Source organism: Anser brachyrhynchus, assembly GCF_964034855.1.
Source record: "Anser brachyrhynchus genome assembly, chromosome: 10".
NCBI lineage: Eukaryota > Metazoa > Chordata > Aves > Anseriformes > Anatidae > Anser > Anser brachyrhynchus.
Genome location: NC_137705.1, coordinates 2,031,325 through 2,054,476, shown reverse-complemented (window position 1 = coordinate 2,054,476; position 23,152 = coordinate 2,031,325).

The following is a 23,152-nucleotide window of genomic DNA, read 5'->3' as shown; positions in this document are numbered from 1 at the left end:
AGAAAATACTAACTTTTCTATGGAATTTTTAAAAGCTCAACAATAGTACTTGATACAGTTACATATCTGCTGTAAAACTGTGTTAGGAAGACCTGGAGAAAGGTCTTACTTTTGTGCCGTATTCTATTATGTCTTTACAATGGTCTGCTATAGATTTTTCAGCTACATTCAGCTTTTCAAGACTTTTTCAAAAGGTTATTCAGAAACAGCAACTTACACATGCATAAAATAAGGAGACCCAATAGACAGGAGACTCACAAGAGTGACCCCAATAAGTTTATGTGAGATTGTTTTTTTTAAACCTGTGCAACAGAAAATAATTGCACCTGAGACACTGGCAGATAACGCAGCTGTGGAGAATGGCTGCTGAATGCCTAAAGACACAGGAGAGAGCACCCAGAGTCACTTAAGTCAGTCTCAGGATTTAAGGATAAAATAGCCTGACACAAAAGCACTTACTGAGCATCCATGCCACCAGGTTTGTGAACGGGTTTCTATACATGCCTAGTAGCTCTGTGACTGCTTTTTTCATTAATATACGATTTCAAAGCTCACACGGTAACTACATGAAAGCCTTGAAAACAGCACCACTGGTAAACAGAGGACCTTACACAAAAGGGGCAGTGGATTTACTCAGTGACAAACCTCTGAGAAGTTTCCTTGCACCAGTCAATTATACATTCCTAATAAGCACTCACCATTCTTCCTGGGACAAAACTGCACACGCCGGTGGGGCCTCTGTCACTTCTCTGACATCCTTCTGAAAATGTGTCACCTGCATGCCCCGGAGGGCAGCACACCACGTCTGCTCCAGCATGCCCGGCCGCCGCACTGCTGCTGCTGCTGCTGGAGATTGCTGGGCTAGGAAGCCTCTGGCACAGCTTCTCCACACAAACTCTCAGAGGGGCGAACTACAGCCAGAGAGAATAACAAGGAAGAGAATGAGCTAAAAGTAGCTATAGCAGGGTGAGCGGGGCAAGAAGAGATCTGATAGCTATTATTTTGTGCTCTGGTTTTCACAGAGGCAAAGCATGGCAGCTAAATAGTTTTAACCATTAATCTAGTGCCTCCACACAAAGCAGTCAGGTTTCGTTAGCAGCTTTTATACTACGTTTAACTTTCCATTCGTTTAAGTGCCGGGCTGCACCTGCAGGCAGAAGCCCACCACTGAACGTCGTGTTGGAGCTTCTTCTACCCTGAGCGGCCGAAGTCGCAGAGCCTCTTTACTCATGCAGCTTGACTTCCCATCTCAGAGAAGCAAGGCCCAGTAAACGTGTTTTTCCAGCATCCTGATTCAAGCACCCCCAAGGCATTTAGTAGAGAACAGAAATTTGTCTAATTAAAGACCACTTTCTGAAATATTTAGCCTTTGCTGTCTTGCTCAAGGTCATATGCTAAGCGGCTGGAGAACAAACAGACCTGCTAACCTGCAGCAGCGGGAGGAATTAAAACCTCACTTAACTTCAGTACCAACCTTGGTATTTGACACTGTCAAAACATTTTTTCTTTTTAAAGCAGCAGCAGACTGTGTGAGGAGGCAAAAAAAAAAAAAAAAAACCAACGAACTGGCAATGAAATAAGATTATATAATTTATTTCTTTTGTTCTTAATTAGAAAAATATCTAAGAAAAAGGTTGCTTGAGAATATGAAGCAAACTTATTTCTAAACCTAATTTTAGTGGTTCTGCTGGATTACCCAATTGGATTCTAAGTTTAAATTAACTGAAGGTTTTCCTCAGGCATATTGTTCACATTAAACAAGCAGCGCCCAAAACATCTTAAGCACACCCTCCATTTTTTCTTTCTTTTTTTTTCTTTTAATAATACTGAACAATGGCCTAACGAGTCATTTGGTCTGGTAAACAGGTAGAACATTATCAGTATTTTCATAATTTCATACTTTGTAGTTCCTGTTTTCCTGATGGATTAAAAAAAAAGAGTGAACAAACGTAATCATCCAGTATATTTTCTTCAAGAACATTAAGGCATTATTAAAAATTCCTTTTTTCATATTAAAATATAATTGTCCCAAATACCTGTTTTTCTGCTTATTTCCTACCCTGTTTTTCTGAATTCATCATTCATCGTGAAACAATTGGGCCAGCAAGCACCAAATTTTCTGTCATCGTGATGCTCTATTTCAACAGTTTGTCTGACATTTTAACATACACTATAAACCCCTACTGAAAATAAAGCATGTCAGTAACTGGGAAGTACCAGCTCAGATGAAGGATTTCAGCAAAGTAGAAAAAAACATTCTGAACAGAACTGGCAGATCACGGTCACTAAAAAAAATCAATTTGGTTATTTAAAATTATCTTGGAAATGAAATAAAATCTACTTCTTAGCTTCCAATTTATTTGATATTAATAGCCCCATGGGATTTAACATACACTAACGTCCTGCTAGAACAATCACGTAGCCATCAAGAATTTGCTTCCGATTTACACTTACACTCAAACAGAATTTGTTCCACTGCTGACCATATGACTTCTGATGCAAGGAAGGGATGCACAAGTCTTGCTGTAACAATAAAAAAAGAAATGTTCAGCTGCACGGCCAACCAACAGAAAACAAACAAACAAAAAGATATACTGCTCTTACACATAAAACTAAGCATCTTTCCCCAATTAACTAGAGAGGGAACAGATTCCAAACAAAAAATGTTATTCAGATGAAAACAAAAAGATTTTGTACCATATTAAATCACAGTTATTTGGTCTCAGTTGAAAGGCTGGCAATTCAAGTTTGACACTCTGTTCTTCACCAGGCAGAATTTTAAAAAATGAAAAGCAAATTAACATATTTGACATACTCAGAACTGGGAAACACAAACTGAATTCATCAGAGACAATCTAAGACTTCTGAGTCACACGTTTTCCAGCCAGTGGGAACCTGATTGTTTAAGAAAGGGGAAGAAGACACCGAAATCCTGATTATTTCCAGGATTTGGGTGGAAGCACTGCTAGACCAGCACAGGCAGAGGAAGGGCACATGAAGACAGGCCGCCCCACAAGCACCGCTGTGCGGTGGGAGCAAGCATGGCCTTCAGTGCGCGGCCCTGCCCGGAGCCTCTAAGGCCAGCGGCCTCCTTCGGCCCTGCCAACATCCAACGGGCACGTCACGTCATGGGGAGGTTAACACACATAAAGAACCCAAACCAGAACCAACACCAACCCACAGCAACAAAAAACACCAGTTAGAACAAAAAACCTGCGGGCATCTGGAGAGCAGATTTAAGGTGCTGAATGTCACTACTGGCTCCCGCAGGCTTCAGCCCAGCCCTCACACACGGCTCTGAGCGCTCTTTGAAGGATCGCTCTGCTGTGCTCGCTGGAACTTACATTATTTTGGTTATCACTTGAAAATATTGTTCCTTTCACTTTCTTTGAGATACACCTGAGCCCAGGCAGTGAAGGCCCAGGCAGGTTTCACGGCGCAGGGCTGGCCGCGATGCCACAGCACCTGGCAGCGCTCCACAGAGGCCGGACACCACACGGCCCTGCTCTGCCCTCTCCTTTCTGCCGGCCATCTCTAGCCGCTTGCCACACGGACAATCCGACACCGCCTTATTTCTCTGAACTGAGAAGTGTCTTTTTTCATGCGCCATTTCTTTTCAGAGTTCCTTTATTTCCCTTATTCGCCCCGCTGCCCTGGGCTTTCGTACCGTCGCAGCTTTGCTAAGCTCTGCTTTGTCCATCCTGCCCCCAACACTGGGCACGAGAACCTATTTTCGCTGGATGCTCAACTGCAAACAAATTAAAAAGAATAACAGACCTTGAGGCAGACCAAGGGAAAAGAAGCAATCTGTATCCAAAAGACATAATGGTCTAAAGAGGCCGGAGGGCAGAGATAAGAACGTAAATCCACCAAACGATATGATGGTAAAACTGCCACAATTAAAATATTAAGAAAAACAAAATCCTCAAAATCTCAGTGCTAGCGTGGCTGTCGCTGGAGGGTAGGACAAGTAAGTGAGGGCAGAAGGCAGCTTTGCTTCTGACAGAAGAGGCAATCAAGCAGCGTTACAGGACACAGCTGCTTAAAGCAAGGTTTGTACAATGGGACTAACAAACCACGTCAGACTTGAAGGCCCAGATTCACTTTAAAGCTGACAGGTTTTGTTAGAAACGTGGAGTGCTAGAAACAAGGTCGTCACTAACGGCGTAATCAAGTGGCAAAGTACTTTTTTTGCGTACTAATATACGTATCTACAGAAATCTAAAGCTAAGTTTGTGTGTTATTTGCTTTTAATTAGGAGCTATGAAGAAATGTGACAGCAAGCTACACACTGCAATTTTAAAAAATAGATTTGCTAACTCCTGCTCGGTTGGATTCAGGAAACTATGGGCCTCTGGAACAGTGGGACAAAAGGGAAGGCAGGACAAAAGGACTCCTAGATGGCATTCATCAAATAAATGCCTTGCATTTCTAAATTAGAAGGTCAAGAGGAATGAAACGAGAAGCAGCCAAATATCCTTCAGTGATAATGCTTGTATGGTCACCCATTAACAGCAATTACAGATGAGCATTTTCAGGGGTAAGACTGCAACTGCAGAAAATACACTTTACAATTTTTGGCAAACTAGTTGGGAAATTTTATTGCAGAACTCTGTGTTTTCCAAACCATATGAAAGAGAGTATTGGGCTGCTTTTTCTTGAAGTTAAAAAAAAAAAACCAACAAACAGTTGTTCTTGAGTGCAAGCTGCTATTTGCAGGCTTGGACAGGACACTCAAGTGCCCGAGATCAGCAGCAGATACTTCAAATGAAATACATACATCTACACGACCCGCTTTTCAAAACCAATGGGTACCATCTACCCATGGTGGACTTTCCCAAGGAAGGGCTCCAAGTAAGGGCACAGCTCTCTGCACCCATACCGGGGGCACCAACTGTAAATATCTGGAGTGGAGAGCATCACAGAAAGTCAACATTTTGCATGAGAACTGTCGTATTTGCAATTAAACCCACAGAATAACCTCCAATACCCCTAGGTGTAAGGAAGTATCTTGACTTTTGTAAGTAAGCGTGTATTTCTTATTCCTGCCAAGAATTACGCTGACAGTAATCCTGCACCTCACCTGTCGTGCCACCAAGTCAGCAGCCATACACAACGGAGGCACGCACACTGCTATATGACGGGGTAATTCGGCGCTATGGAAATCGGGGAGGGATGATTGAACAAGTTGTTGTACATTTCGGTTACCCCATCTACAATCTTTCTTTACAGAATATGAAATTTTAACGAAGGGATGAACTGAAGATTTATGAATCCAATACTTCTACTGAAAATATTAGGCTGTTTGTCTTCAGATTCAATCAGTCTCTGCAAACTTAAGGTAAGCAAATAGTCACAGGAGTAAGCACACTCTCAGTTCTATTATGATTTCCTAGAATCAATGAGCTACAATGCAAACGTTTGCCCACAAGCATAAGAAGCAGCAGCCCTGCCCGCGCTGCCAGTGATCATGACTAATGGAGAGCTGACACGGGAATGGATAGCACAGAATGAAAATGACTTCTGTGCAGCCTTGTTTCATTTGTTTCCATTTTCAAGTAATAATACAATACAAAATTCTATTTTATTTTTAGCTGCCAGAACAGGTGGCATAAGGAAAAAAAATAATTTAAGAACTTATTTGTATGAATACATGGTCCCAATCTGCAGCATTCTTCACTTTGTACTAATGGAATGTAGAATTAGCTGATTCTGAACAAATTGTGCTGTTTTATCACCTGAATTTCCTGCTAAATATTCATATGTTTGCACCCTGCAGACAGCAGAGCATGCAAATTCTGACAATTCTGGCACTCAAAGCATCCTGCTGAGTTCGTCACATCAAACTGGTGGTGACTTCTCGTGGTGAAGCCCGATCCAGAACTCTGAGCTCACCTCAAACTCACAGTTCAGACGGGTGGCTTTGCAGCTCCTACGGGTCCTCTGTAACAGCCTCGGAGAACACGCGTAGGTCGAGATGCCCCACCAGCACGAGCACCCTGGGTTTCGGATGGGAGTCTGGTAACTGAATGGAAAATGCCTTGCACGAAATTCCTTCAGGACTACAACAATACACTTGCCTCACGCAAATTCTTTCAAAAAAGGTGTTCATCCCTACCCAGATCTGTGTTGTGTTACTGCCTTATTGTCAGACTTCCTAAATTTACCTGAAATAACTCGCCCATGCCAATTCCAGTGGGTCAGAAACCAGATGGTCTGCTTAGTCTAACTATATGACTTTGGGCAGATATCCCTTTTGAATAACCATGCACACTGGCAACCGACACCACCTGTAATTCGTGTTTAATTTTGGTTTCCTGTACCACCATCACTTGTCTTCCCCATTCTGATCTTTCACTGCTTGCAATATGCAGAATGGGACTGCTTTACTCTTGGTCTTGATTAGCACTACTGAATTTCAACAATTCCATCTCTAACATGTAGCTCTGGAAGCCACAGCAATAACGATAATTGATTTTGTAGCGCATTGGTTTTGTGGGTCTTGTGTTAGAGCCTTGGGAATCGAACCAAACTGGTGCTATGACCCCGGGACACCTGCACCACCGGTCACAGCACTTGTGTCTAACTGACAGAGCTGGAACAAGACGCAGAACTGACAGAAGCACTTTGATCTGTCACCCCTCCTGTCGTGGCCCCAGTGAAACTCTTTTCTTGCCTATGAGTAGCACTGATACGTTTGCAGCAAAGATATGTATTAGAGAAAAGAGGACTAAAACCAGATACAAATTCTTAGGAGAAAAGAATTTAGAACGCTTAATTGCTGCCAAAAAAAAATACATAAAAGCAAACAGAGCTCTATAAAAATATATTATTTGCCTACAGCCACAGGGGACAAGCCAAAGGCTATATACATGCCAAATAAAATAAACCGTGCCCCTAAAATTAGCTGTAGACATATTTTGCAGATATACACAGCAACTCAGCATTCAGATGAATTTATTGCAAAGAATACAAGGCATGTAATGTTTGTCACTATTTCTCATTTCCTGCTTCCATCTGTTTAGACCCAGCTGAAATCTGCTATTGTACATCACACAACCTCTTTTCTCCGGGTCTGTCTGGTTGTTACCATAAGAGGTGAGTAATGAAAAGGCTAACATTAGATCTGGTGCCAGTGTTTTGTACACAGAGATATTTCTCTGTGCCATTTTTGCGGTACTGCAGGGTTTAGAGACAAGTGAAATGCCTAGCAAAATTAAAACAAAGATAAAGCAGAAAAAAAATCCTGCTTCACAATCTGCTTCTAAGGCTGTCGCATGCTATCAAAGCTGTGGCATTCTTCAGCAGTGAAACCAAATGAAATCCACAAGTAACTTCACCAAGGGAAATATGGAGCATCACAAGACAGAAGAACATGCACAGAGTTTTACTATGATCTTTCACACATGGAAGTTGAATTAGATGGGAATTTTAATTATATAAGCAGCTCACCATGAGTACTAGCTAGATGATTTATTAAAATGGAAGTCATCGATATTGTCTCCAGCACAAGTGCAGGAAGGATATCGATATGGATGGGTGTATTCTATCAGCTCACTCCTTGGGAGGACCCATGTTAGGTAAAACTTCGAACCCAGCGGTACTGCAGCCAGGTCTGCCCCAGCGAGCGACACGGAGCTGAAGGAAAGCAGCTCCCTGCAGGGCTGCTGTAAGCTCACGGCTGGATGGATCCACAAAGTTGTCAGTCAGAAATACAGTGAAATGTGAGTGCGCTCTTTCCTCTCAACATTGTCACAACCTACTTTTGTTTCCCATAGTCTATGCTGTAGGCAACTGATTAACCTTTTATTATCCAGTTTGGGAATACGAAAATTAATTAGTCCATATATAAATACAGCAAACCCCCCAAAAAAAGTATAAACAATGAACAACAGCCTACATTACTTAGGTGTTTTCAAGTCCCTCTGTTATTTTCCATTTATTTGCCAGTGATATTGGATCCACACAACACGGCACTATTCTAACAGGATCCCTGCAAAGCAATTATTTCAGCCAGTGAAAGGCAACGGCTTTTGTGACACAGCAGGTCAGACATCATTATCGGAACTGCTTTTTCTGGTCTTCTAAATTTATAAATACTTAGTCCCTTCAAAGAGCAGGTCATGCTAACTGCAGCCCAGTCCGGAGCAATATGACCACGCTACAACAGGATCAGCTCCAAGCGGCTCTGCTAGGAACGTTCTGAGCAGCACAGGGATCAGGGGCTCTAACTGCATAATGAGGAGATAATAAACATTCAGATGACAATTTAGTGGTAAAAGTAACAGAATAAATACTAGGAAAACATAGAGAGAATAGCTGGATGACTTAAAATGACAACATATTTAACAGCCCCCAAATATTCTCAAAGTTCTCATCTTCAAGAGCTCTTGAGTGAATACATCAGCCCTGAAAAGTGACACTCCTGAAGTTCATCCAAGAATCTTCTTATAAATAAACTTATTTATAGTAATAATGGTCAGGATATTTTGTTACAACATTCTGTAAATGTTCTTTTTTATCACTATAGAGAAACCTGCGTATGGTAACTGAATATTAATAATACAGGAAGGCTGACTTTTAATAGGTTCTGTGATTCTTGCCGCATCTGTCTCCATCTCTGCAGTTCCCACAAAGAAACCCAGTAGTGCTCTCCAGCCCTTCTGTGTCAAAAGATTAATCCCCAAGCCAGATGTCCTTCTGCATGTTTTTCTGCACTACAAGAGCAATTAGCATTCAGGAATGCAAACCAAAAAAACTTTGGTCTTTACTTTCTAAGGACATACAATTTTGTTTTGTTGTCAATACAAAAAAAAAAAAACAACAAAAAAAGAACAGTTGGCCATGAATTTTGTTTGGGCTGTTACTTATCATTAATTTTGTTTATATCTGCAGGAATTCTGAATGTCACCGCGGCTCCCTCGCTCTCCCTTCAGGCCAACACTGTTACAGATAGGTCACTGCCTTTAAAACGCTGGAGGAAGGATGGGTGAGGGAATTTTTCATGTTCCCTTTATGAAATCTGCACAATGAGAGTTTTAAGGGTTAAAGCAGAAAAATACGAAAAGCCGTGCTCTAAACCACTCTAGGAGAAGTGTTTACACATTCTCCCCACTGAAGAGAAATGATAAAATTTTATAAGGTTTAAATAAAATGAGGCCAGTGGCTAAAACCAAAAGTTGGCATTTCACCAGCTGCCAAAAGCAGATCAATAAATAACCATCTTAGAGTACAGAAGAAAAGGCTCAGCAACGTATTATCAGTAACCTGCGACCCAGGGGAAGGACGCGGGCCCTACACTGCGCCATGCAGGTGTCGCTGCAGAGGGGGAAACATAAGTTTTTGGCACACCTGGTGTAAGCAGTTGGACGGGAAGCAGTTGGGCACCTTTCCTTGGGACAGCACCCGGCCCTCAGGCTGCCGACACGGGCAGGGAGCTTGGAGGCAGAGGCAGCAGGCGCCCGCCCGGCACTGGCTGCCCCGGGTGCCCGCAGCGAGCGCAGCCGGAGGCACGCTCTGCGAGGTACGAGCCTGGGTCCGCCGCCAGCACGGGGGAACTCCCACCTGCCTTAGGATCAGGCACCGAGCTCGGCAATACAGACAGGGAATCACGGAGATGCATTTGATAGGAGAAAATTAATACAACTGATATGAAGTTGTTAGAAATTAACTTTAAGCCTCACATACCAGCAAGAGTAGCAACAGTTTCCCAAGCCTGAAACCACACAATTTCTACTATGCTTTTTTGCGTATTAAAATGTCCCCCTTGCTAAAGGGACTTTTCTACCTCTAATCATCCTTCCATTTATACAGAATTTGCACAGACCGAGGATGTTTTTAATGTCTTAATGCTTTAATGTCTTTAAAAAAAAAAGTAAGAGGAAAAAGCATAACTAAGGAGTAACACAAGTGGCTGAGCTTTATTTAGTTGTCACAAAAGCCACTGTGCAGAGAGCACTGTAAATAACAACACTGCAATGCCCTTTTTTCCTCTTAAAGTGCAATTACTGTGAATAGCATCTTTGGGATTCAAGGATTTTTCATAGGGAAGCTGCTTAGTATGCATGCAAACCCTGTGTGAGGACAGACCAACAAGTCAGCGAGCTTGGCAAGGTCATTTGGCATTTCTTGTCGGCACTCGGGCCCTACCACCTGCACCCAGCCTCGTGTCCCAGCCTCCACCGTGCGGCTCTGGGCGCCACCAGCCCGACGTGGCATTTAGGAGCGGGGCTGTAGGAGCACGGCGCGGGGCCCTCCGCACGTCCCCGTGCAGCAGGCAGGGCTGCAGCTGGCGGGCGCGCTGCGGGGGGCGCAGGGAAGCAGCACAAGGAGACGGCACCCGCAAAACTCCAGGCAGACGGCAAATCTCTGCTGCGTGTCGCCCGGTGCCTCGGAGTACAAGAAAGCAGGAGAGGAGAGAACGTCTCACATCGCAGGCTGCCCTGCCGAAGTGTCAGACACAGCCCCCGTGTGACGAAAGGGGAGTGGGGTTGGTGGCCGCGTGCGATGTACGTGCCCGTACCTTCAGTAAGAAAACTCCCCTTATTAAGCCAAATCGCTATTTGCAGAACGATCAACAAAGACTACTTTTCAAGGAATTGCGGAAGTGCTGAATCAGGAGGATCCCAAACAACTTTCAATTTTCTTTGCAATTACATGGCATTAAAATAAACTTCATTTTCCGGGCTTTTCACTAGCAGACTTCCAAAACATACAGCTACCAATAAAATCCTGAAATGGCCATCACGGCGGTGACAATGACATGCCTATAGAATCAAAATGAGATGCCAACCCATCCAAAACCGAACGAAATTGCAACACTCAAGACTCTAAAAGATCCCGAGAGGAACTCAGACAACAGGATGCGAATATACCAGTGAGAAAGAGCATGAGCTCCTGTACTGATGGAGACCAGGTACCTGCAAAGAGCCTGTACACCAGGCCCGCTGCGTTAACCATTAGCTGTGTTGCTGGGATGTTTGCGTGCTGAAACGGCGACGCAGCACCAAGCATCCTGCCGTGGCTGCGGGGCTCGTCCTGCTGCCCAGCACTCGGCCAGCTCCGAGGCACGCGTGGCAGCCACGAGCCAGGTACTGCTGCCGGAGCTGCAGGACTCCACACAGGCAGCCCAGAGGCACTGGGGATGGGTAAAAGCTCTCAAATTCCCAACGCAGCCCCAAATGACTTTTACCCCAAACCAAAAATTCTGTATTTATCAAACACGGGATAGGGTCTGAATATCCAGCTCTGCCTACAGACGGAACCTGCTGTGGGTTGCAGCACGATGCTGTTTTCTCGCAAGCCTTACAAGCTAGGCACTGCTCGTGTGAATTTAAAGAAAATGCTCCACATAAACTCAGTGGAGCTGGAAGAGGCTCTTTGTTTTCTTTCTAAATCGCACTTCTAGAAGTGGTACGGAAGGCATAAAAAATGCTACTGAATACACATTTTAAATACTTATTTTTATTCTGTGAAAAATACGATCAGGATTAATGATTTAAACCAACGTGAAAACAACAGAATCCCTGGAACAAACAAGAAGGCAAGGCACTTGACGGGAATTGATATACCAGCTGGATACTGGCGTATGCAGCACCGGAAAAAATCCTGACATTTTATTTACTAAAGGTCTAATAGAAAACAACAGAATTATCTTCCAGTGATCCATAAAACAAGGAATATATAAACTGACATAAAGCTGAGAGTACAGAATGGATAAGAGGGCTGCTAAACTCACCAAACAAAGCCATAAAACCAGACAAGCTCTGCAGAAAGCAGCAGCATCTTTCCATGAGTTTCAGTCTGTTATTCTCTACATTTTTAATATAATTTAACACAATGAATCCAGAGCCATCTTTATGATATTGCTGATTTACTAGGGATATAAGTAACTGTCATGGATTTAGTTACGTTTCTTTCCTACAGAAATTCAGATGACCAGAATGCACCAGTGACTCCAAAGCCAGAAAGGACCTTCGGAGGCCGTGCAGTAGGAATACAAAGACTCAGACCCAAGCAGCACTTTCTTGGGTCTCTTACGTCTTGGCCAACAGCAGGAACTGGGACAGCATCACAGACGTGCTGAAGGACTGACACCTGATGATGAAGACGATGAATGGGAACTCCCGAGGTTTGCTCGTTTGCTGAGCCTGGTGCCAGCACTCACAAGGCCATGCACGCTTCTGCTCGCAGTGTGCCTCGGGTATTTACCTCACTGATAAACGCGGCCACAGATTGCTCTGGTACTCAAGCTCTTTGAGTTGAAGTCTTTCAAGGGGACTCAAACCTTTTCTATTCCTCAAAAACTTTCTGAATTCACACATTTAACTTTCCCAGTTCCTCTGGTTAGAAGAAGGGAGCACAGTACTTCTGGACTGAAATATTTTTTAAAGGCGTTTTTATCAGATAAAAGATAAATAGTAAATACAAAAAAAAAAAGACACTAAGTAACAGAAAGCACAGGGAAGAATGGCATTACCCAAGACAAGTAAATTGGTTTCCTTTTTCAAAGCAATCTTATGTTCCCCTAAAACTGTATCGCTTTTAAGTTAAAAACGCAAGGTAAGGGGTGCGCAACTTCCATACCAGCAAATGGAAGAAAAATCAACACCCAGTGAAGGCAAGAGAAAGGTCAATACTATATAATTTGTCAGCAAACAGGCTAAGAATTAGGACTCCTCATAAAAGTCGTCTTAAAAGGGTTTAATCTTGATCTTTTTTCTTAAAAAATGAAAAGTAAATACAAAGCCCAGCTATAAAAAATAAGAATGACCAGCAGACTAGCTAGAGCAGGAAGGTGAAAGCAAAGCAGGAACGAACCCAGATTTCTCCTAGGACAGTAGCAGCATTGTGCCCATAACCTCCCATACCTTACCACAACGCCCAACGCTCCTCGCGGCAGCCGCCCAGCCCGATGCAATCAGTTTGGGTGGAACCTCAGCAAAGCTGGACACCGGGACAGGAACAGGGTGACACTGAGCCGCACGGTGACCTGACCTACCTGAGCCTACCTAGCACATTTTAGCTCACGCGCAGTTGTGACACTAGAGCAGCCCATTCCCCATACTGCAAAAGGCTCCTGAAGGTCACTCGTTCGGTCACAAGCAGCACGCCGAAGCTGACGCTGAGCACCAAGCTGAGCAGGGAGGGCCTCCTGTGCTGCAGCACAGCAAGAACGGGACATTATAAAGATGGAACACAAACCAACTTTAATTTCATTGCTTTGTGGGTTTTAGTTTAAGGCCCAACGTTATCTTAATGCGTTTCCTGGCTCCTATAATTAAATTCACTAATCCCCAGTCTTAAGGCATCAGCAAGCTAAGCTAATTTAAAGTTACTACCTGAGCTTATATCCTTTTTTTTTTCTTTTCTTTTTCCCCTTTAGCAAAGAAACAAAGTATTGAACCCTTTCTTTGACAAGTAGGTATTTTTGTCTTGTCTTTAATTGCTCCTTCTCCACTGTCCTCATTCTGTACTTTAGGGGGTTAGAAAGGAGGCTCAATATATTAGCTCGTGAAGATTTAGATATAGCTGGATATTTAACCAAGCTACAGAAAAATATCTTACAATATCCTCACTGCATGGCTGCTTGATATTCCCACGCCGGCAGTTATGGTGTATTTGCAAACTCTCCCATCTGTTTAACATCTCCTACTCCCTTGTTCCAGGGTGCTGGGATTCCCGAAGGTAATACCTAAAGAATCAGCACGTCAGTCACGCCTTCCAATGCTGTGATCCTGACAGACATCACAGGCTAAGCAGGACCAGGTTGCCATCAGTCTGTACGCTGCAGACAAACACAATTACTAGATAAAAATCTCACGGAAACATAACTAGATGGAGAAATAAATTCACCCCACTATCTGCAATGAGATCGCCTAAGTTTCTCCATCACTCCAAAATAACGTACCTAGGTCCTCTTTCTAATTACACGGAGAACACATCTCCGAGTATTTCCAACTATATAATCTTCCTCTGGCCTTTCCTGTCAGCAGCATCAGCCATCTCGTGGCCCCATTTTATCTCTGGCAATTATTTGTTCCCCGCTTTAAGTTCCTTCTCGCACTTCCAATGAGCGCAGTGCCATTTGCTGCTGCCCAAACCCCAGCGCAGGTCTGGGCCGTTTGCTCAGCTCCCCCAGCCGCCGCGCAGAGCTCCTGGCAGCACCAGCACCTGCACCCCACATCCCTATCGGGTACCACGTGCAGGAGCTCCATGGGGGACGCTCAGTGCTACGAGGTCTCCTTCTCCTGTAGGCTGGCAAAAAGTTATGAGATGAGATCTGCAAAGCCCATTGTCAGTGTTTATGAAATCTCTAACCCAGGCCCAAAATTTCAATAATCACTGTTTAACTAACATTGTATGTTGAAAACAACAATGCCCCACCTTATCCGAAGCCATTAATCTTCATATCTCAGGATTTTATGGCAAAGCTTTCAATTAATGTACCACTTCCAAAGTGGATTTCTTCTCAAAACACGTGTCCGATGCACTACAACTACAGATGTCTGTGTCCTATTCTCTTCCAGATGCTCCTCAACTGACACAAATCCCAGTACTATGGCATGTGCCAAGTGAATACACATTTTCCTTTCTTGTACTTCCTATTAATCACCAATAAAGCGTTTTGTTTTTTGCCTTTGGCCAAGGAACTCACCCTTTGGCCTCAACCCTCCTAAATACACTCAGCTACGAAGTTCATTAAACAACATCCAAGCAGAAGCTTGTTTTTCATTAGAAGTAGTTCAGAAAACACAGCTTCTAAGTTCACAGTTCACACTGCTAAGTTCCTGCCCTATGCACTTCCTTCCTGAAGTTTGGAATCATTGCTTTTGAGGGAAACAAAATCTCGGTGTGTCCTATTGCACAGAAGGAACTATTTGTTTACCTTTTTTTTTTTTTAACCATTTATTCTTGCCAGAACAGCTCTGGTTCCCTAGCACTTTTTCCTCCTGATTTCTGTTACTGCCAGATCTGATCTGTTACTGCTAACATATCCGTCCAGATGAAACCAGACAGATTACAAAACTGGTACCCGAAATTGTTCAGTGACTGCTACCTTCATCAACATCCATCTCAGTATAACAGAACGCGCACAGTTAACGCTGGAGTCTGCTCCTGTTTCCCCGGAGGAGCAGGAATGGGGCCGTGCATGTCACAGAGGGCTGTGCCGTGCCCTCGACGCTCGGCCAGCACCCTCCTGCCTACCCGGGAAAGCGCTGAAGGCGGTGATCGCCGATGGCTCTGAAGGATGGTACTGCTCGCTAAACCTTGGCTCACCCCACCACGGGTTGGTTTTTTATGTTAATTAAACTTTTAAAAGGTAGTTAGGATAAGAAATTATAGGAAAAAAACTGACTTTTTATTGTTTATTCCCTAATTGCCCATGTAATGAGGCAAATTTAAAGTAGTATACCTTAGGACTTACATTTTAATGATGCTTTTATTGTGGTCTGAGTGCTAATGCCCTCATTTTTATTACTGATTACTGCTTTTTAGTGACTGCTCAAAAAATGCTCTTGTTAAGAAATGCTTATAAAGCATTGCAATTATATATTGTATATATTAAAGTTACAGTTAAAGAAGCCAACAATTTAGTTTATGAAAAATACATTGTATATTATGATTTCCTTGTTATAGCCTCTTATTAATGTACAAGGCACAGTCTTGGCAGAAAGCTTTTGAATGCATGCTAGTAGTGTTTTTCATTTACATAAAAATAGCAATTCAACATAAAACAATGCTTTGCTGTTTCCTAACTCGATACGTCATACTTCAACAAATCCGGTGCCAAGAGCACTTCCATCCCACTCTCCTAGCAGTATGAAGAGCTTAATTTAACGTTATTTCAAAAGTAGTTGTCCAGTTACAGATGCATTTGTATTTGCACGTTGGTTTCCAACAGCTGCCAGCAGGACGCAGGGTCCCAAGCACGGTGACCTCCTCACAGAGCCATCCTCCCGAGCACGCTGTTGCAGTCCCACCTCGAAGCGAGGGCCCTCGCCTTTGCGCCAGCGCCACCTTTACACCAGCCGTGGCTGCACGTTTCCCCTGAAGCAACGGGGGAGCGAAGGCAGTGGCTCGGCAGGACAAATAACCAAATCTCGAATTCTGCTGCGAGAGCGGAGTGAAGAAGCCTCACTTAAAGATAAGGCTATTACCATAATGAGTGACAGCGCAAAGGCTCCTGATTGCTGGCCTGACCTTGAAATAATCAGCATATCAATAGGCACTGAACTTCTGTGTCTTCTGGGGCTTTAAATTCTGGAAATGCAAGTTTCTGCTGCTTGAAATTTATGAGAGCTTTCTTCCAATAGAGCAATACCCAGAGAATTACAGCTTCTGTCTAAGGTGCTTACTAAAACAAAGTCACACCAGCACCCTCCAGAAAGGGCGGCAGTGAGGGCACCGCCCCAACGGGCTCGGGCCGGGCCTGGTGCCTCGCAGCCGCTGCCGCGGGGCTCCCCGTCATGGCCACGTCACCCCACAAAGCCATCGGGGGGGCCGCCACGGGCCCGCGCCTCCCGCTGTAGGGCCCCAGGAGGATCGGGGCCAGGCCCTCAGGAACCGGAGCTGTCACCTGCCTGCGCCCTGAGAGAGGTTCCGACTCCAGACACCAGAACCGAGTGGTTTTTTACTGCCGTGTATCCAGTAGAGATATTTAATGAGATTAGCATCAAAATGGCCATCGTACGACTGCACTCCTGCTTCCCACAAGAAGACCCGAGGTGTGCGCGGCCGGACCCTCCCTACCTGGCCGGCCCTTCCCCACGGCAGGAGAAACAGAGCAAAGTTTTCAAACTGGCAAGATACGATCTATTTAACATCAACAAGTTCCCAAATTCTTGTGAATAAAAATCCTCATTTATGGTGAAAATTTCTAAAGCACCAGCACTTTAAAAAAAAATAAATCTAACTACTTCTGTTGCACTGGTTATATACAAGTTTAACCTACTAAAATCTGAATAAACTACTCCTATGAAATATTCTCAAAAGCCCTGAAACACTTGTAAATAGATAAAGCTTTAAAAAAATAAAGAACTATGAGCTGTAGTAGGATCCCGTGGAACACCTCACTCACTCAGGCAGGCACGCACCCTTTCAGAGGCCCTCAATCTCTCTGCACTTGGTATTGGCTAGGATATTTCAACAAAACGTGTTCAGTTGCTGCAAGGAAATAGAAATAGCAGAAAAGCTTCCCAAGATGAATCAGCAAAGGCAGCATTTTGCTTTCGACTCCTGCCACTGACGCTGTAGCAGGCAGCGGCAGCAGCAGGATTCAACAGATTGCGGTGAATGTTTTTTCCACGAACCTGCGCAATGGGAAAGGCATCTCGTGTCAGTTTTCTTACAAACTTCCTCCTTCGTTTCAATTGCGAGCCCATCCCCAGCCACCTCAACAGCCATGTAACGGGCTCAGCTAACAAGTCCACGAGATCCAAGAAGCAAGCAGTGAAATAACAAACAGTAATTTCCCCTTCCCTTGTGCTAAACTCAGCAGCTCATAATTTGGCTTTTCTCAATACAAGGTCTCAGCAGGAGACAGCTAATGACTTTTTCCACCTTAAAGTACATCGACCCACCCCGTGCCAGGTAAATCGCGCTTAGCTTTGTGTGGGAAGTCTCAAGTCAGGTAAAAGATAAGCCTCTTATGGCACAAAAAAAAAAAAAGGTATTTTCAAACTAAAATTAGTCATATGGTCTAATATCAACTTCCTAGCATGCACCATCAGCTTTTTTATTTTTATTTTTTCCTGCCTAGATTGAATCAGAGGTGTGTTACCCTGAAGCAGCAATATTCAAATTTAGCCCTAGGCAAGCAAGTGGGACGATTTCAAGAAGGAACTAAAATACAAAATGTGACAGCTTTATTTACTCAAATGATACACAATATATGTCACTCAAGATCACTTATTTTTAACCTGTTGAATTCTCCATCACCTAAGTTTTCTCATTTTCAGTCTTAACTATTGAATTAAATTTTAATTATTAGCAGGTGCCTGTTAAGTCAGGAATGACTACAGGATTAACTACCAATTTTTCTTTGATACAAAAACGTGGGTCTGAACACCGAGAAATATTTCCACTAGAGCATTATTATGAATCACTCTCCAAGGTTGTTTACTGGCAGGTTCAGACTACCACAAATCCAAAGGCTTGTCAATTATATACGCGTCAGCTCAGGTTCAGGAAGGAAAGCCCTGGCCTGGTTTGCTTTCCCTACCCACCTTCAGCTGCTCCCTTGTGAGGGGACAGGGAGAGCGAAGCAGGCAGCTACCCAAAACGAGGGGCTGAGCCGAGTTCTGGAAGCGAACGGCGGGTTCGCAGAGGGACTTCTTGCTCCCATGAAAAAAGTCCTGCAGAATTTAACCATCGTTACAACTGGACGCATTCTCCAGTAAAATGCGGCCATGTTACACGGAACTCAACACACCAGCTGCTCCTTTTTCCCAGGGAATTTTCCTGGGAATCTTCCAGGTGAGGGAAGGGTAGAAAAGATCCCTTTCCCCACACAGCAGACACGTACACATCCACGTAACGTGGTGTCACGGCTGGCATCCTGGAGCTAACGACCAGATCCCAGAAACAGGCTGCTCAACTACGGGGCTATCACAAAGAGAGATTTTGCTCACTTCTGTAACAGAGAAGAAGAAATTCTTCCATTTTGGTTAAAACAGAGCAGCTGTTATTTCACCATTCTGATTCCCAGACATAACCTTGTCTCGACGGTACATAATGCAGGCAGTGGCTCAGACTCCCAGTTTCTTCTCACCACCTAAACAGCACGCGCTGCTCATATGAGCACAGGTGAGTTGTGGATCTCACATCTTCGTTTGGACGACCTGCATCAGCTCCAGCACCAATTCCCACAGCTCAAAACAAAGGTGGCAAAACTTGACTGACGCGGAGATGCCTATCTATTAATAGGAGGCAATCCTTCTGTCAACAACGCTGCTAATTACCATGCTTGGAAATATTTAACTTACTAGATTAATGGTTTTTTTTTTTAATTCCAAGTGGAAAGCTAAAAATAATTTTTCACACATTAACACAACTCGTCACCAGTATTCCCATTTCTAGTGGTAGGAGCTCATAGGAAACAGCAATATTGTTGATTTTGCAGTGGTTACACAGCCTAATCATTAGTGCTAGTAAGCCAGCCTAATGAGCTGGAACTGGGCTTTGTGCTGCTTTGCACTGCTCGTCATGCTGCACTACCTAGCTCTCTTACATCCTGCCAGGAGCGTACACGCAGCTGGTCAACAAAAACACCCCTTTCTGTGCACAATTTGGGAGAGGCTGGAAAATAAGTTGAGCGCTGAGATGCCAGCCGTGCCCGGGGCACACGGGTTGGTGCCCAGAAGCCACGGGCAGCTGCCTGCTGGCGGCAGGGGGGCACCGAGCTGTCCCCAAGCCCCCGCACAAGGTGCTGCGTGTCACCTCAAGGTGAAGGAGAAGGCACAAGGCGAAGGGGAAGGCACAAGGAGAAGCTGCGACGTGTCTTGCATGTGCAAAGTGCCCGATGCCCTTTAACTGGAGCCAACCTCTAATTCTGCAGTTCTTCCAACAGAGATGAAAACATCTGGGGGTGGTTCGGCTGCTTCTGCTTTTCTTCCTGCTCGTATAAGAAAGCTTTTCTAGAGATGTACCTGCAGGTAAATGACAGCCGGTGAGCAGTGACAGCACCTGCCTACAGCACAAATAAGCAGCGCTGATAAAAGCAGGCCAAGAGGCGCACAAAGGCACTTCAGAGATGCTCGCTTTCCCCACGTGGTAGGAGGCGGGTTAGCCCCTGAAGAAGATGCACCAGAACAAAGATAATTTATAAACAGCTTCAAGTTACTGACTCAATCTGAGAGAAGATGTTTCAAAACTAATATCTTCTTGCCCGTGGACATTTTTCAAATTTCATTGCTAGGTCTGAAAATGAACACCTGAGAACTGATACAGCGGGTCAGGGAAAAGGTCCGCTGGCACAGCACCCCGTCTGCAAGCAGCCGATTGCTGATTTTTATGACAAGGAAAGCATGACGCTCTTCAAGCACGCCTCCCTCAGAGGCAGCCTGGGGAGCTTATGAGCCAGGAGTTAACTGAGGCGGTTTTATTTAATATTTACCAGTGGACCCAGCCTCCAAAAATCTATTGCATCCCTTTTTGAGTACAGTTATAGTTCAGATCTCTGCAACATCCTGTGGTGATGAGCTCCATAACGTAATTACATGCTGTGGGCAGAAAGACTGCTTCCTTTTGGTTGTTTTAAATCTGCTACCTAATAATTTCACTTAGGAGCCCTGTGTTTTGTGGGAAATGCTGTATACTCACTCCTGAAGAACCTTCTTTACATATATATATATTTTTACAGAGCACTAAGCCATGTACGATCACACTTTATCACCTCACTGCTCCTTCCTTTCCCTGGTCAGCTACAAATGCACTGGCCAGCACAAGACCAAGAATGGATCCGTCTGACCAGGGGACGCCTCCCTCCATTCAAACAAAAAGATCTTTCTTATTAACTTTTTGTTTCCTATACACTAGCATGTTATTAATCCATTTTATGTTTTAAATAAAATGTGAATGGGACTTGTATTACTGTTTATTATTTTACTATTGATTACCTATTAAATGCAAAAACAGGATGAATGCCAGACTGTTAAAGACTTCGTTTCAGAGTGTTATTTTATTATGACTGTCAATTCATCCAAATCTTTTTAGCTTATCTTGTGCTTTTTCAATTAATCAGAACACATTCTGACCGTTTCTCGATGTTCTTTGCATTTCCCTCCCTCTGTGAAGAAGCCCCCTTTTGAAGGGTCTCTTTCACTTCCCATTTCAGTCACGCTAGCTTTCGGTGTCCTTCCCAAGCCGCTTTGCCTGAAGGCAACGAACTCTCAGCTGTTCCTTTAGCATTCCTTGTAAGCAGCCTTTTAAGCAGATGTGGGTTTAGAAGTTAAATGTTTTCCTGTGTTGGATTTGCTGCCTCTACCGGGATATCAAATTTAAGTAACCTGACGACCGGCTTCATCGCACTAACTTGGATCACCAAACCCACGAATCCCGCAGCTGCAGGTGCTGGCAGAAGGCGAGACGACAGAACCCGGCTCCGCCGATGCAGATCTGCTCCTGTTTTACAGCCACACACGCGGACCGACACACTGGCCAAGCCTTTTGCCCAGAAGCATTCAATTGCTAAATTCACACCAAGTTCCCCCGAAGAAATGAAGCAATACGCGGGCTACAGATGCTGGGAAGCTACTTGGTACCTGCGGATGAGGAAGGCTGCATCCCAAACGTACCCGCTGTGCTGAGGGCAGGCTGGAGCTGGCACGGTCCAGGAGGGAGCCCTGCTGCCTCCGCTGGGGGCAGGCCCCAGGCAGCCCCTGGCTGTGGCAGGGAACAAGCCAGGCCGACTCCACAAGCAGCACCAGGGACCCGTCCCCGTTGGGAATTGGTAACCAGGGTGTATGCGGACAACTCTTGGCCAATTACAAAACAAAACAAAATTTAAAAGAAACCAAAAAGCATACCGTTGCTTTACCCCAGGCTGCCGTCAGCACAGAAACACGTACACGTGCTCATGCGAACACACCCCATGGCACTGCGAGGCAGCAGCTGTACGGCTCTGGAAGGGGCCACGAGGCGTGCCAGGAGAAACACTCCGGTGTCCCCTTCCTCCAAGGCCCCAGCCTCTGAGCAGAGGTCCCACGCAGAACAGCGTTACTTTGGTTTCCTGAAAATTTTAAAATCTACTATAAATGAATAACTGCAGGGAAGAAAAAATAGCGTGTCCAGTTGAAATTCTTGTTGTGACTGACCAGGAATCGCTACCACCCCAAAAGAGAAACAAATCTCTTTGTCCAGAGGCACCTGTAGCCACACAAAACCGCGCACCCGGCTCCCCGTGCAAGCCACCAGCACAGCGAGGGCGCTGAGCCGCGGCGATGCGAGGAGCCCCCAGCATGCCGACGAGGTCGGACTGTGTGGCAGCGCGCTGCAAGCCCTGCTCCTGCCCGCTGGCTTTCACTTGCGATTCCTCAGCTGACACGGCTTCAAAGAAGAGCTCCAGAGTACTTCACAGGAAGACCTTGTTCTGCTTCTCCTACTGAACCTGTTCTTTTTTTGCATAAATAAATATTCAGGAGAGACGGAATTAGAATCCAGGATACCTTTGTCTCACTTTGTCCCTCCCAGGAGTCCTCTACCCCATCGACTAATCATTTTTCCCTACCACTGCTCTCTCAAAGACCAAGTTTTTCCTAATAAGTAGAACAACTTCAGCAGAAAAGAGTGAGAGATGCGTCCTGTAGAATGCTCCTTAGCCCAGTGCTTTGAATATTTATTGGATATATATGAAAATAAAGAATTGAGCACAAATCCCATAGCAGAAGAAATTAATGATGTGTATTCAGGGCTCTTAGCACTGAGTAAACTATTTGTACAAAGCAATCCCAAAGATACACAGCAAATGTGCCATGACGAGTGAGAAGAGGGATTTGTACCCAGGATGGCTACCACAGAAGGACAAAGGGAAGAACTGCACCACGTCACTCCATGCCCTGCTCCCCAAAACTGATTTTCCAGGAAACCTTATCACCCCCCTGGCTGCAGGGTGCAGCTTGGGGACGCCCAATACCCACTTCCCTCCATGCTCACTGACTTTTCGGGGAGTTCTCCAGTTCACCGAGGGCAATTAAAGCTGCTGTCGGCACTACCAGCTACCTCAACGCATTTCAATAACCCAGAAGCCAGTGATTAAGAACTAGGAATGATATCCCAAGGGGCCTCCAGGCCAACAGCACATCAGTGAACAACCCAGGGGACCAAGCGTCAGGACGTCCCCAAACAGCGCGCCCGTCACCACTGATGTGCTGCCACCCACCAGCCTACCTGCCGCACTTCTGCATTTCGCTGTTTCAAAGATCTCTGGGGATGGATAAAACAGTTTTTTCTCTACCAGTTCCTCAGGAAAATGGGCTCCCTGTACAGATCAGCCTGCAAGTGTCCCCTGCCGTCTTTCGCCTCTCCCTTGGATCCACAGCCCCACCGAAAGCTGCCAGGTCCTCCCTGGAGCACCAAGCTTCCAACCTGGCGGCGCAGCCGCAAGCGCTGGAGATGCCGTGTCCGACAGCGGTGGGGTGCTGTGTGCTTTCGC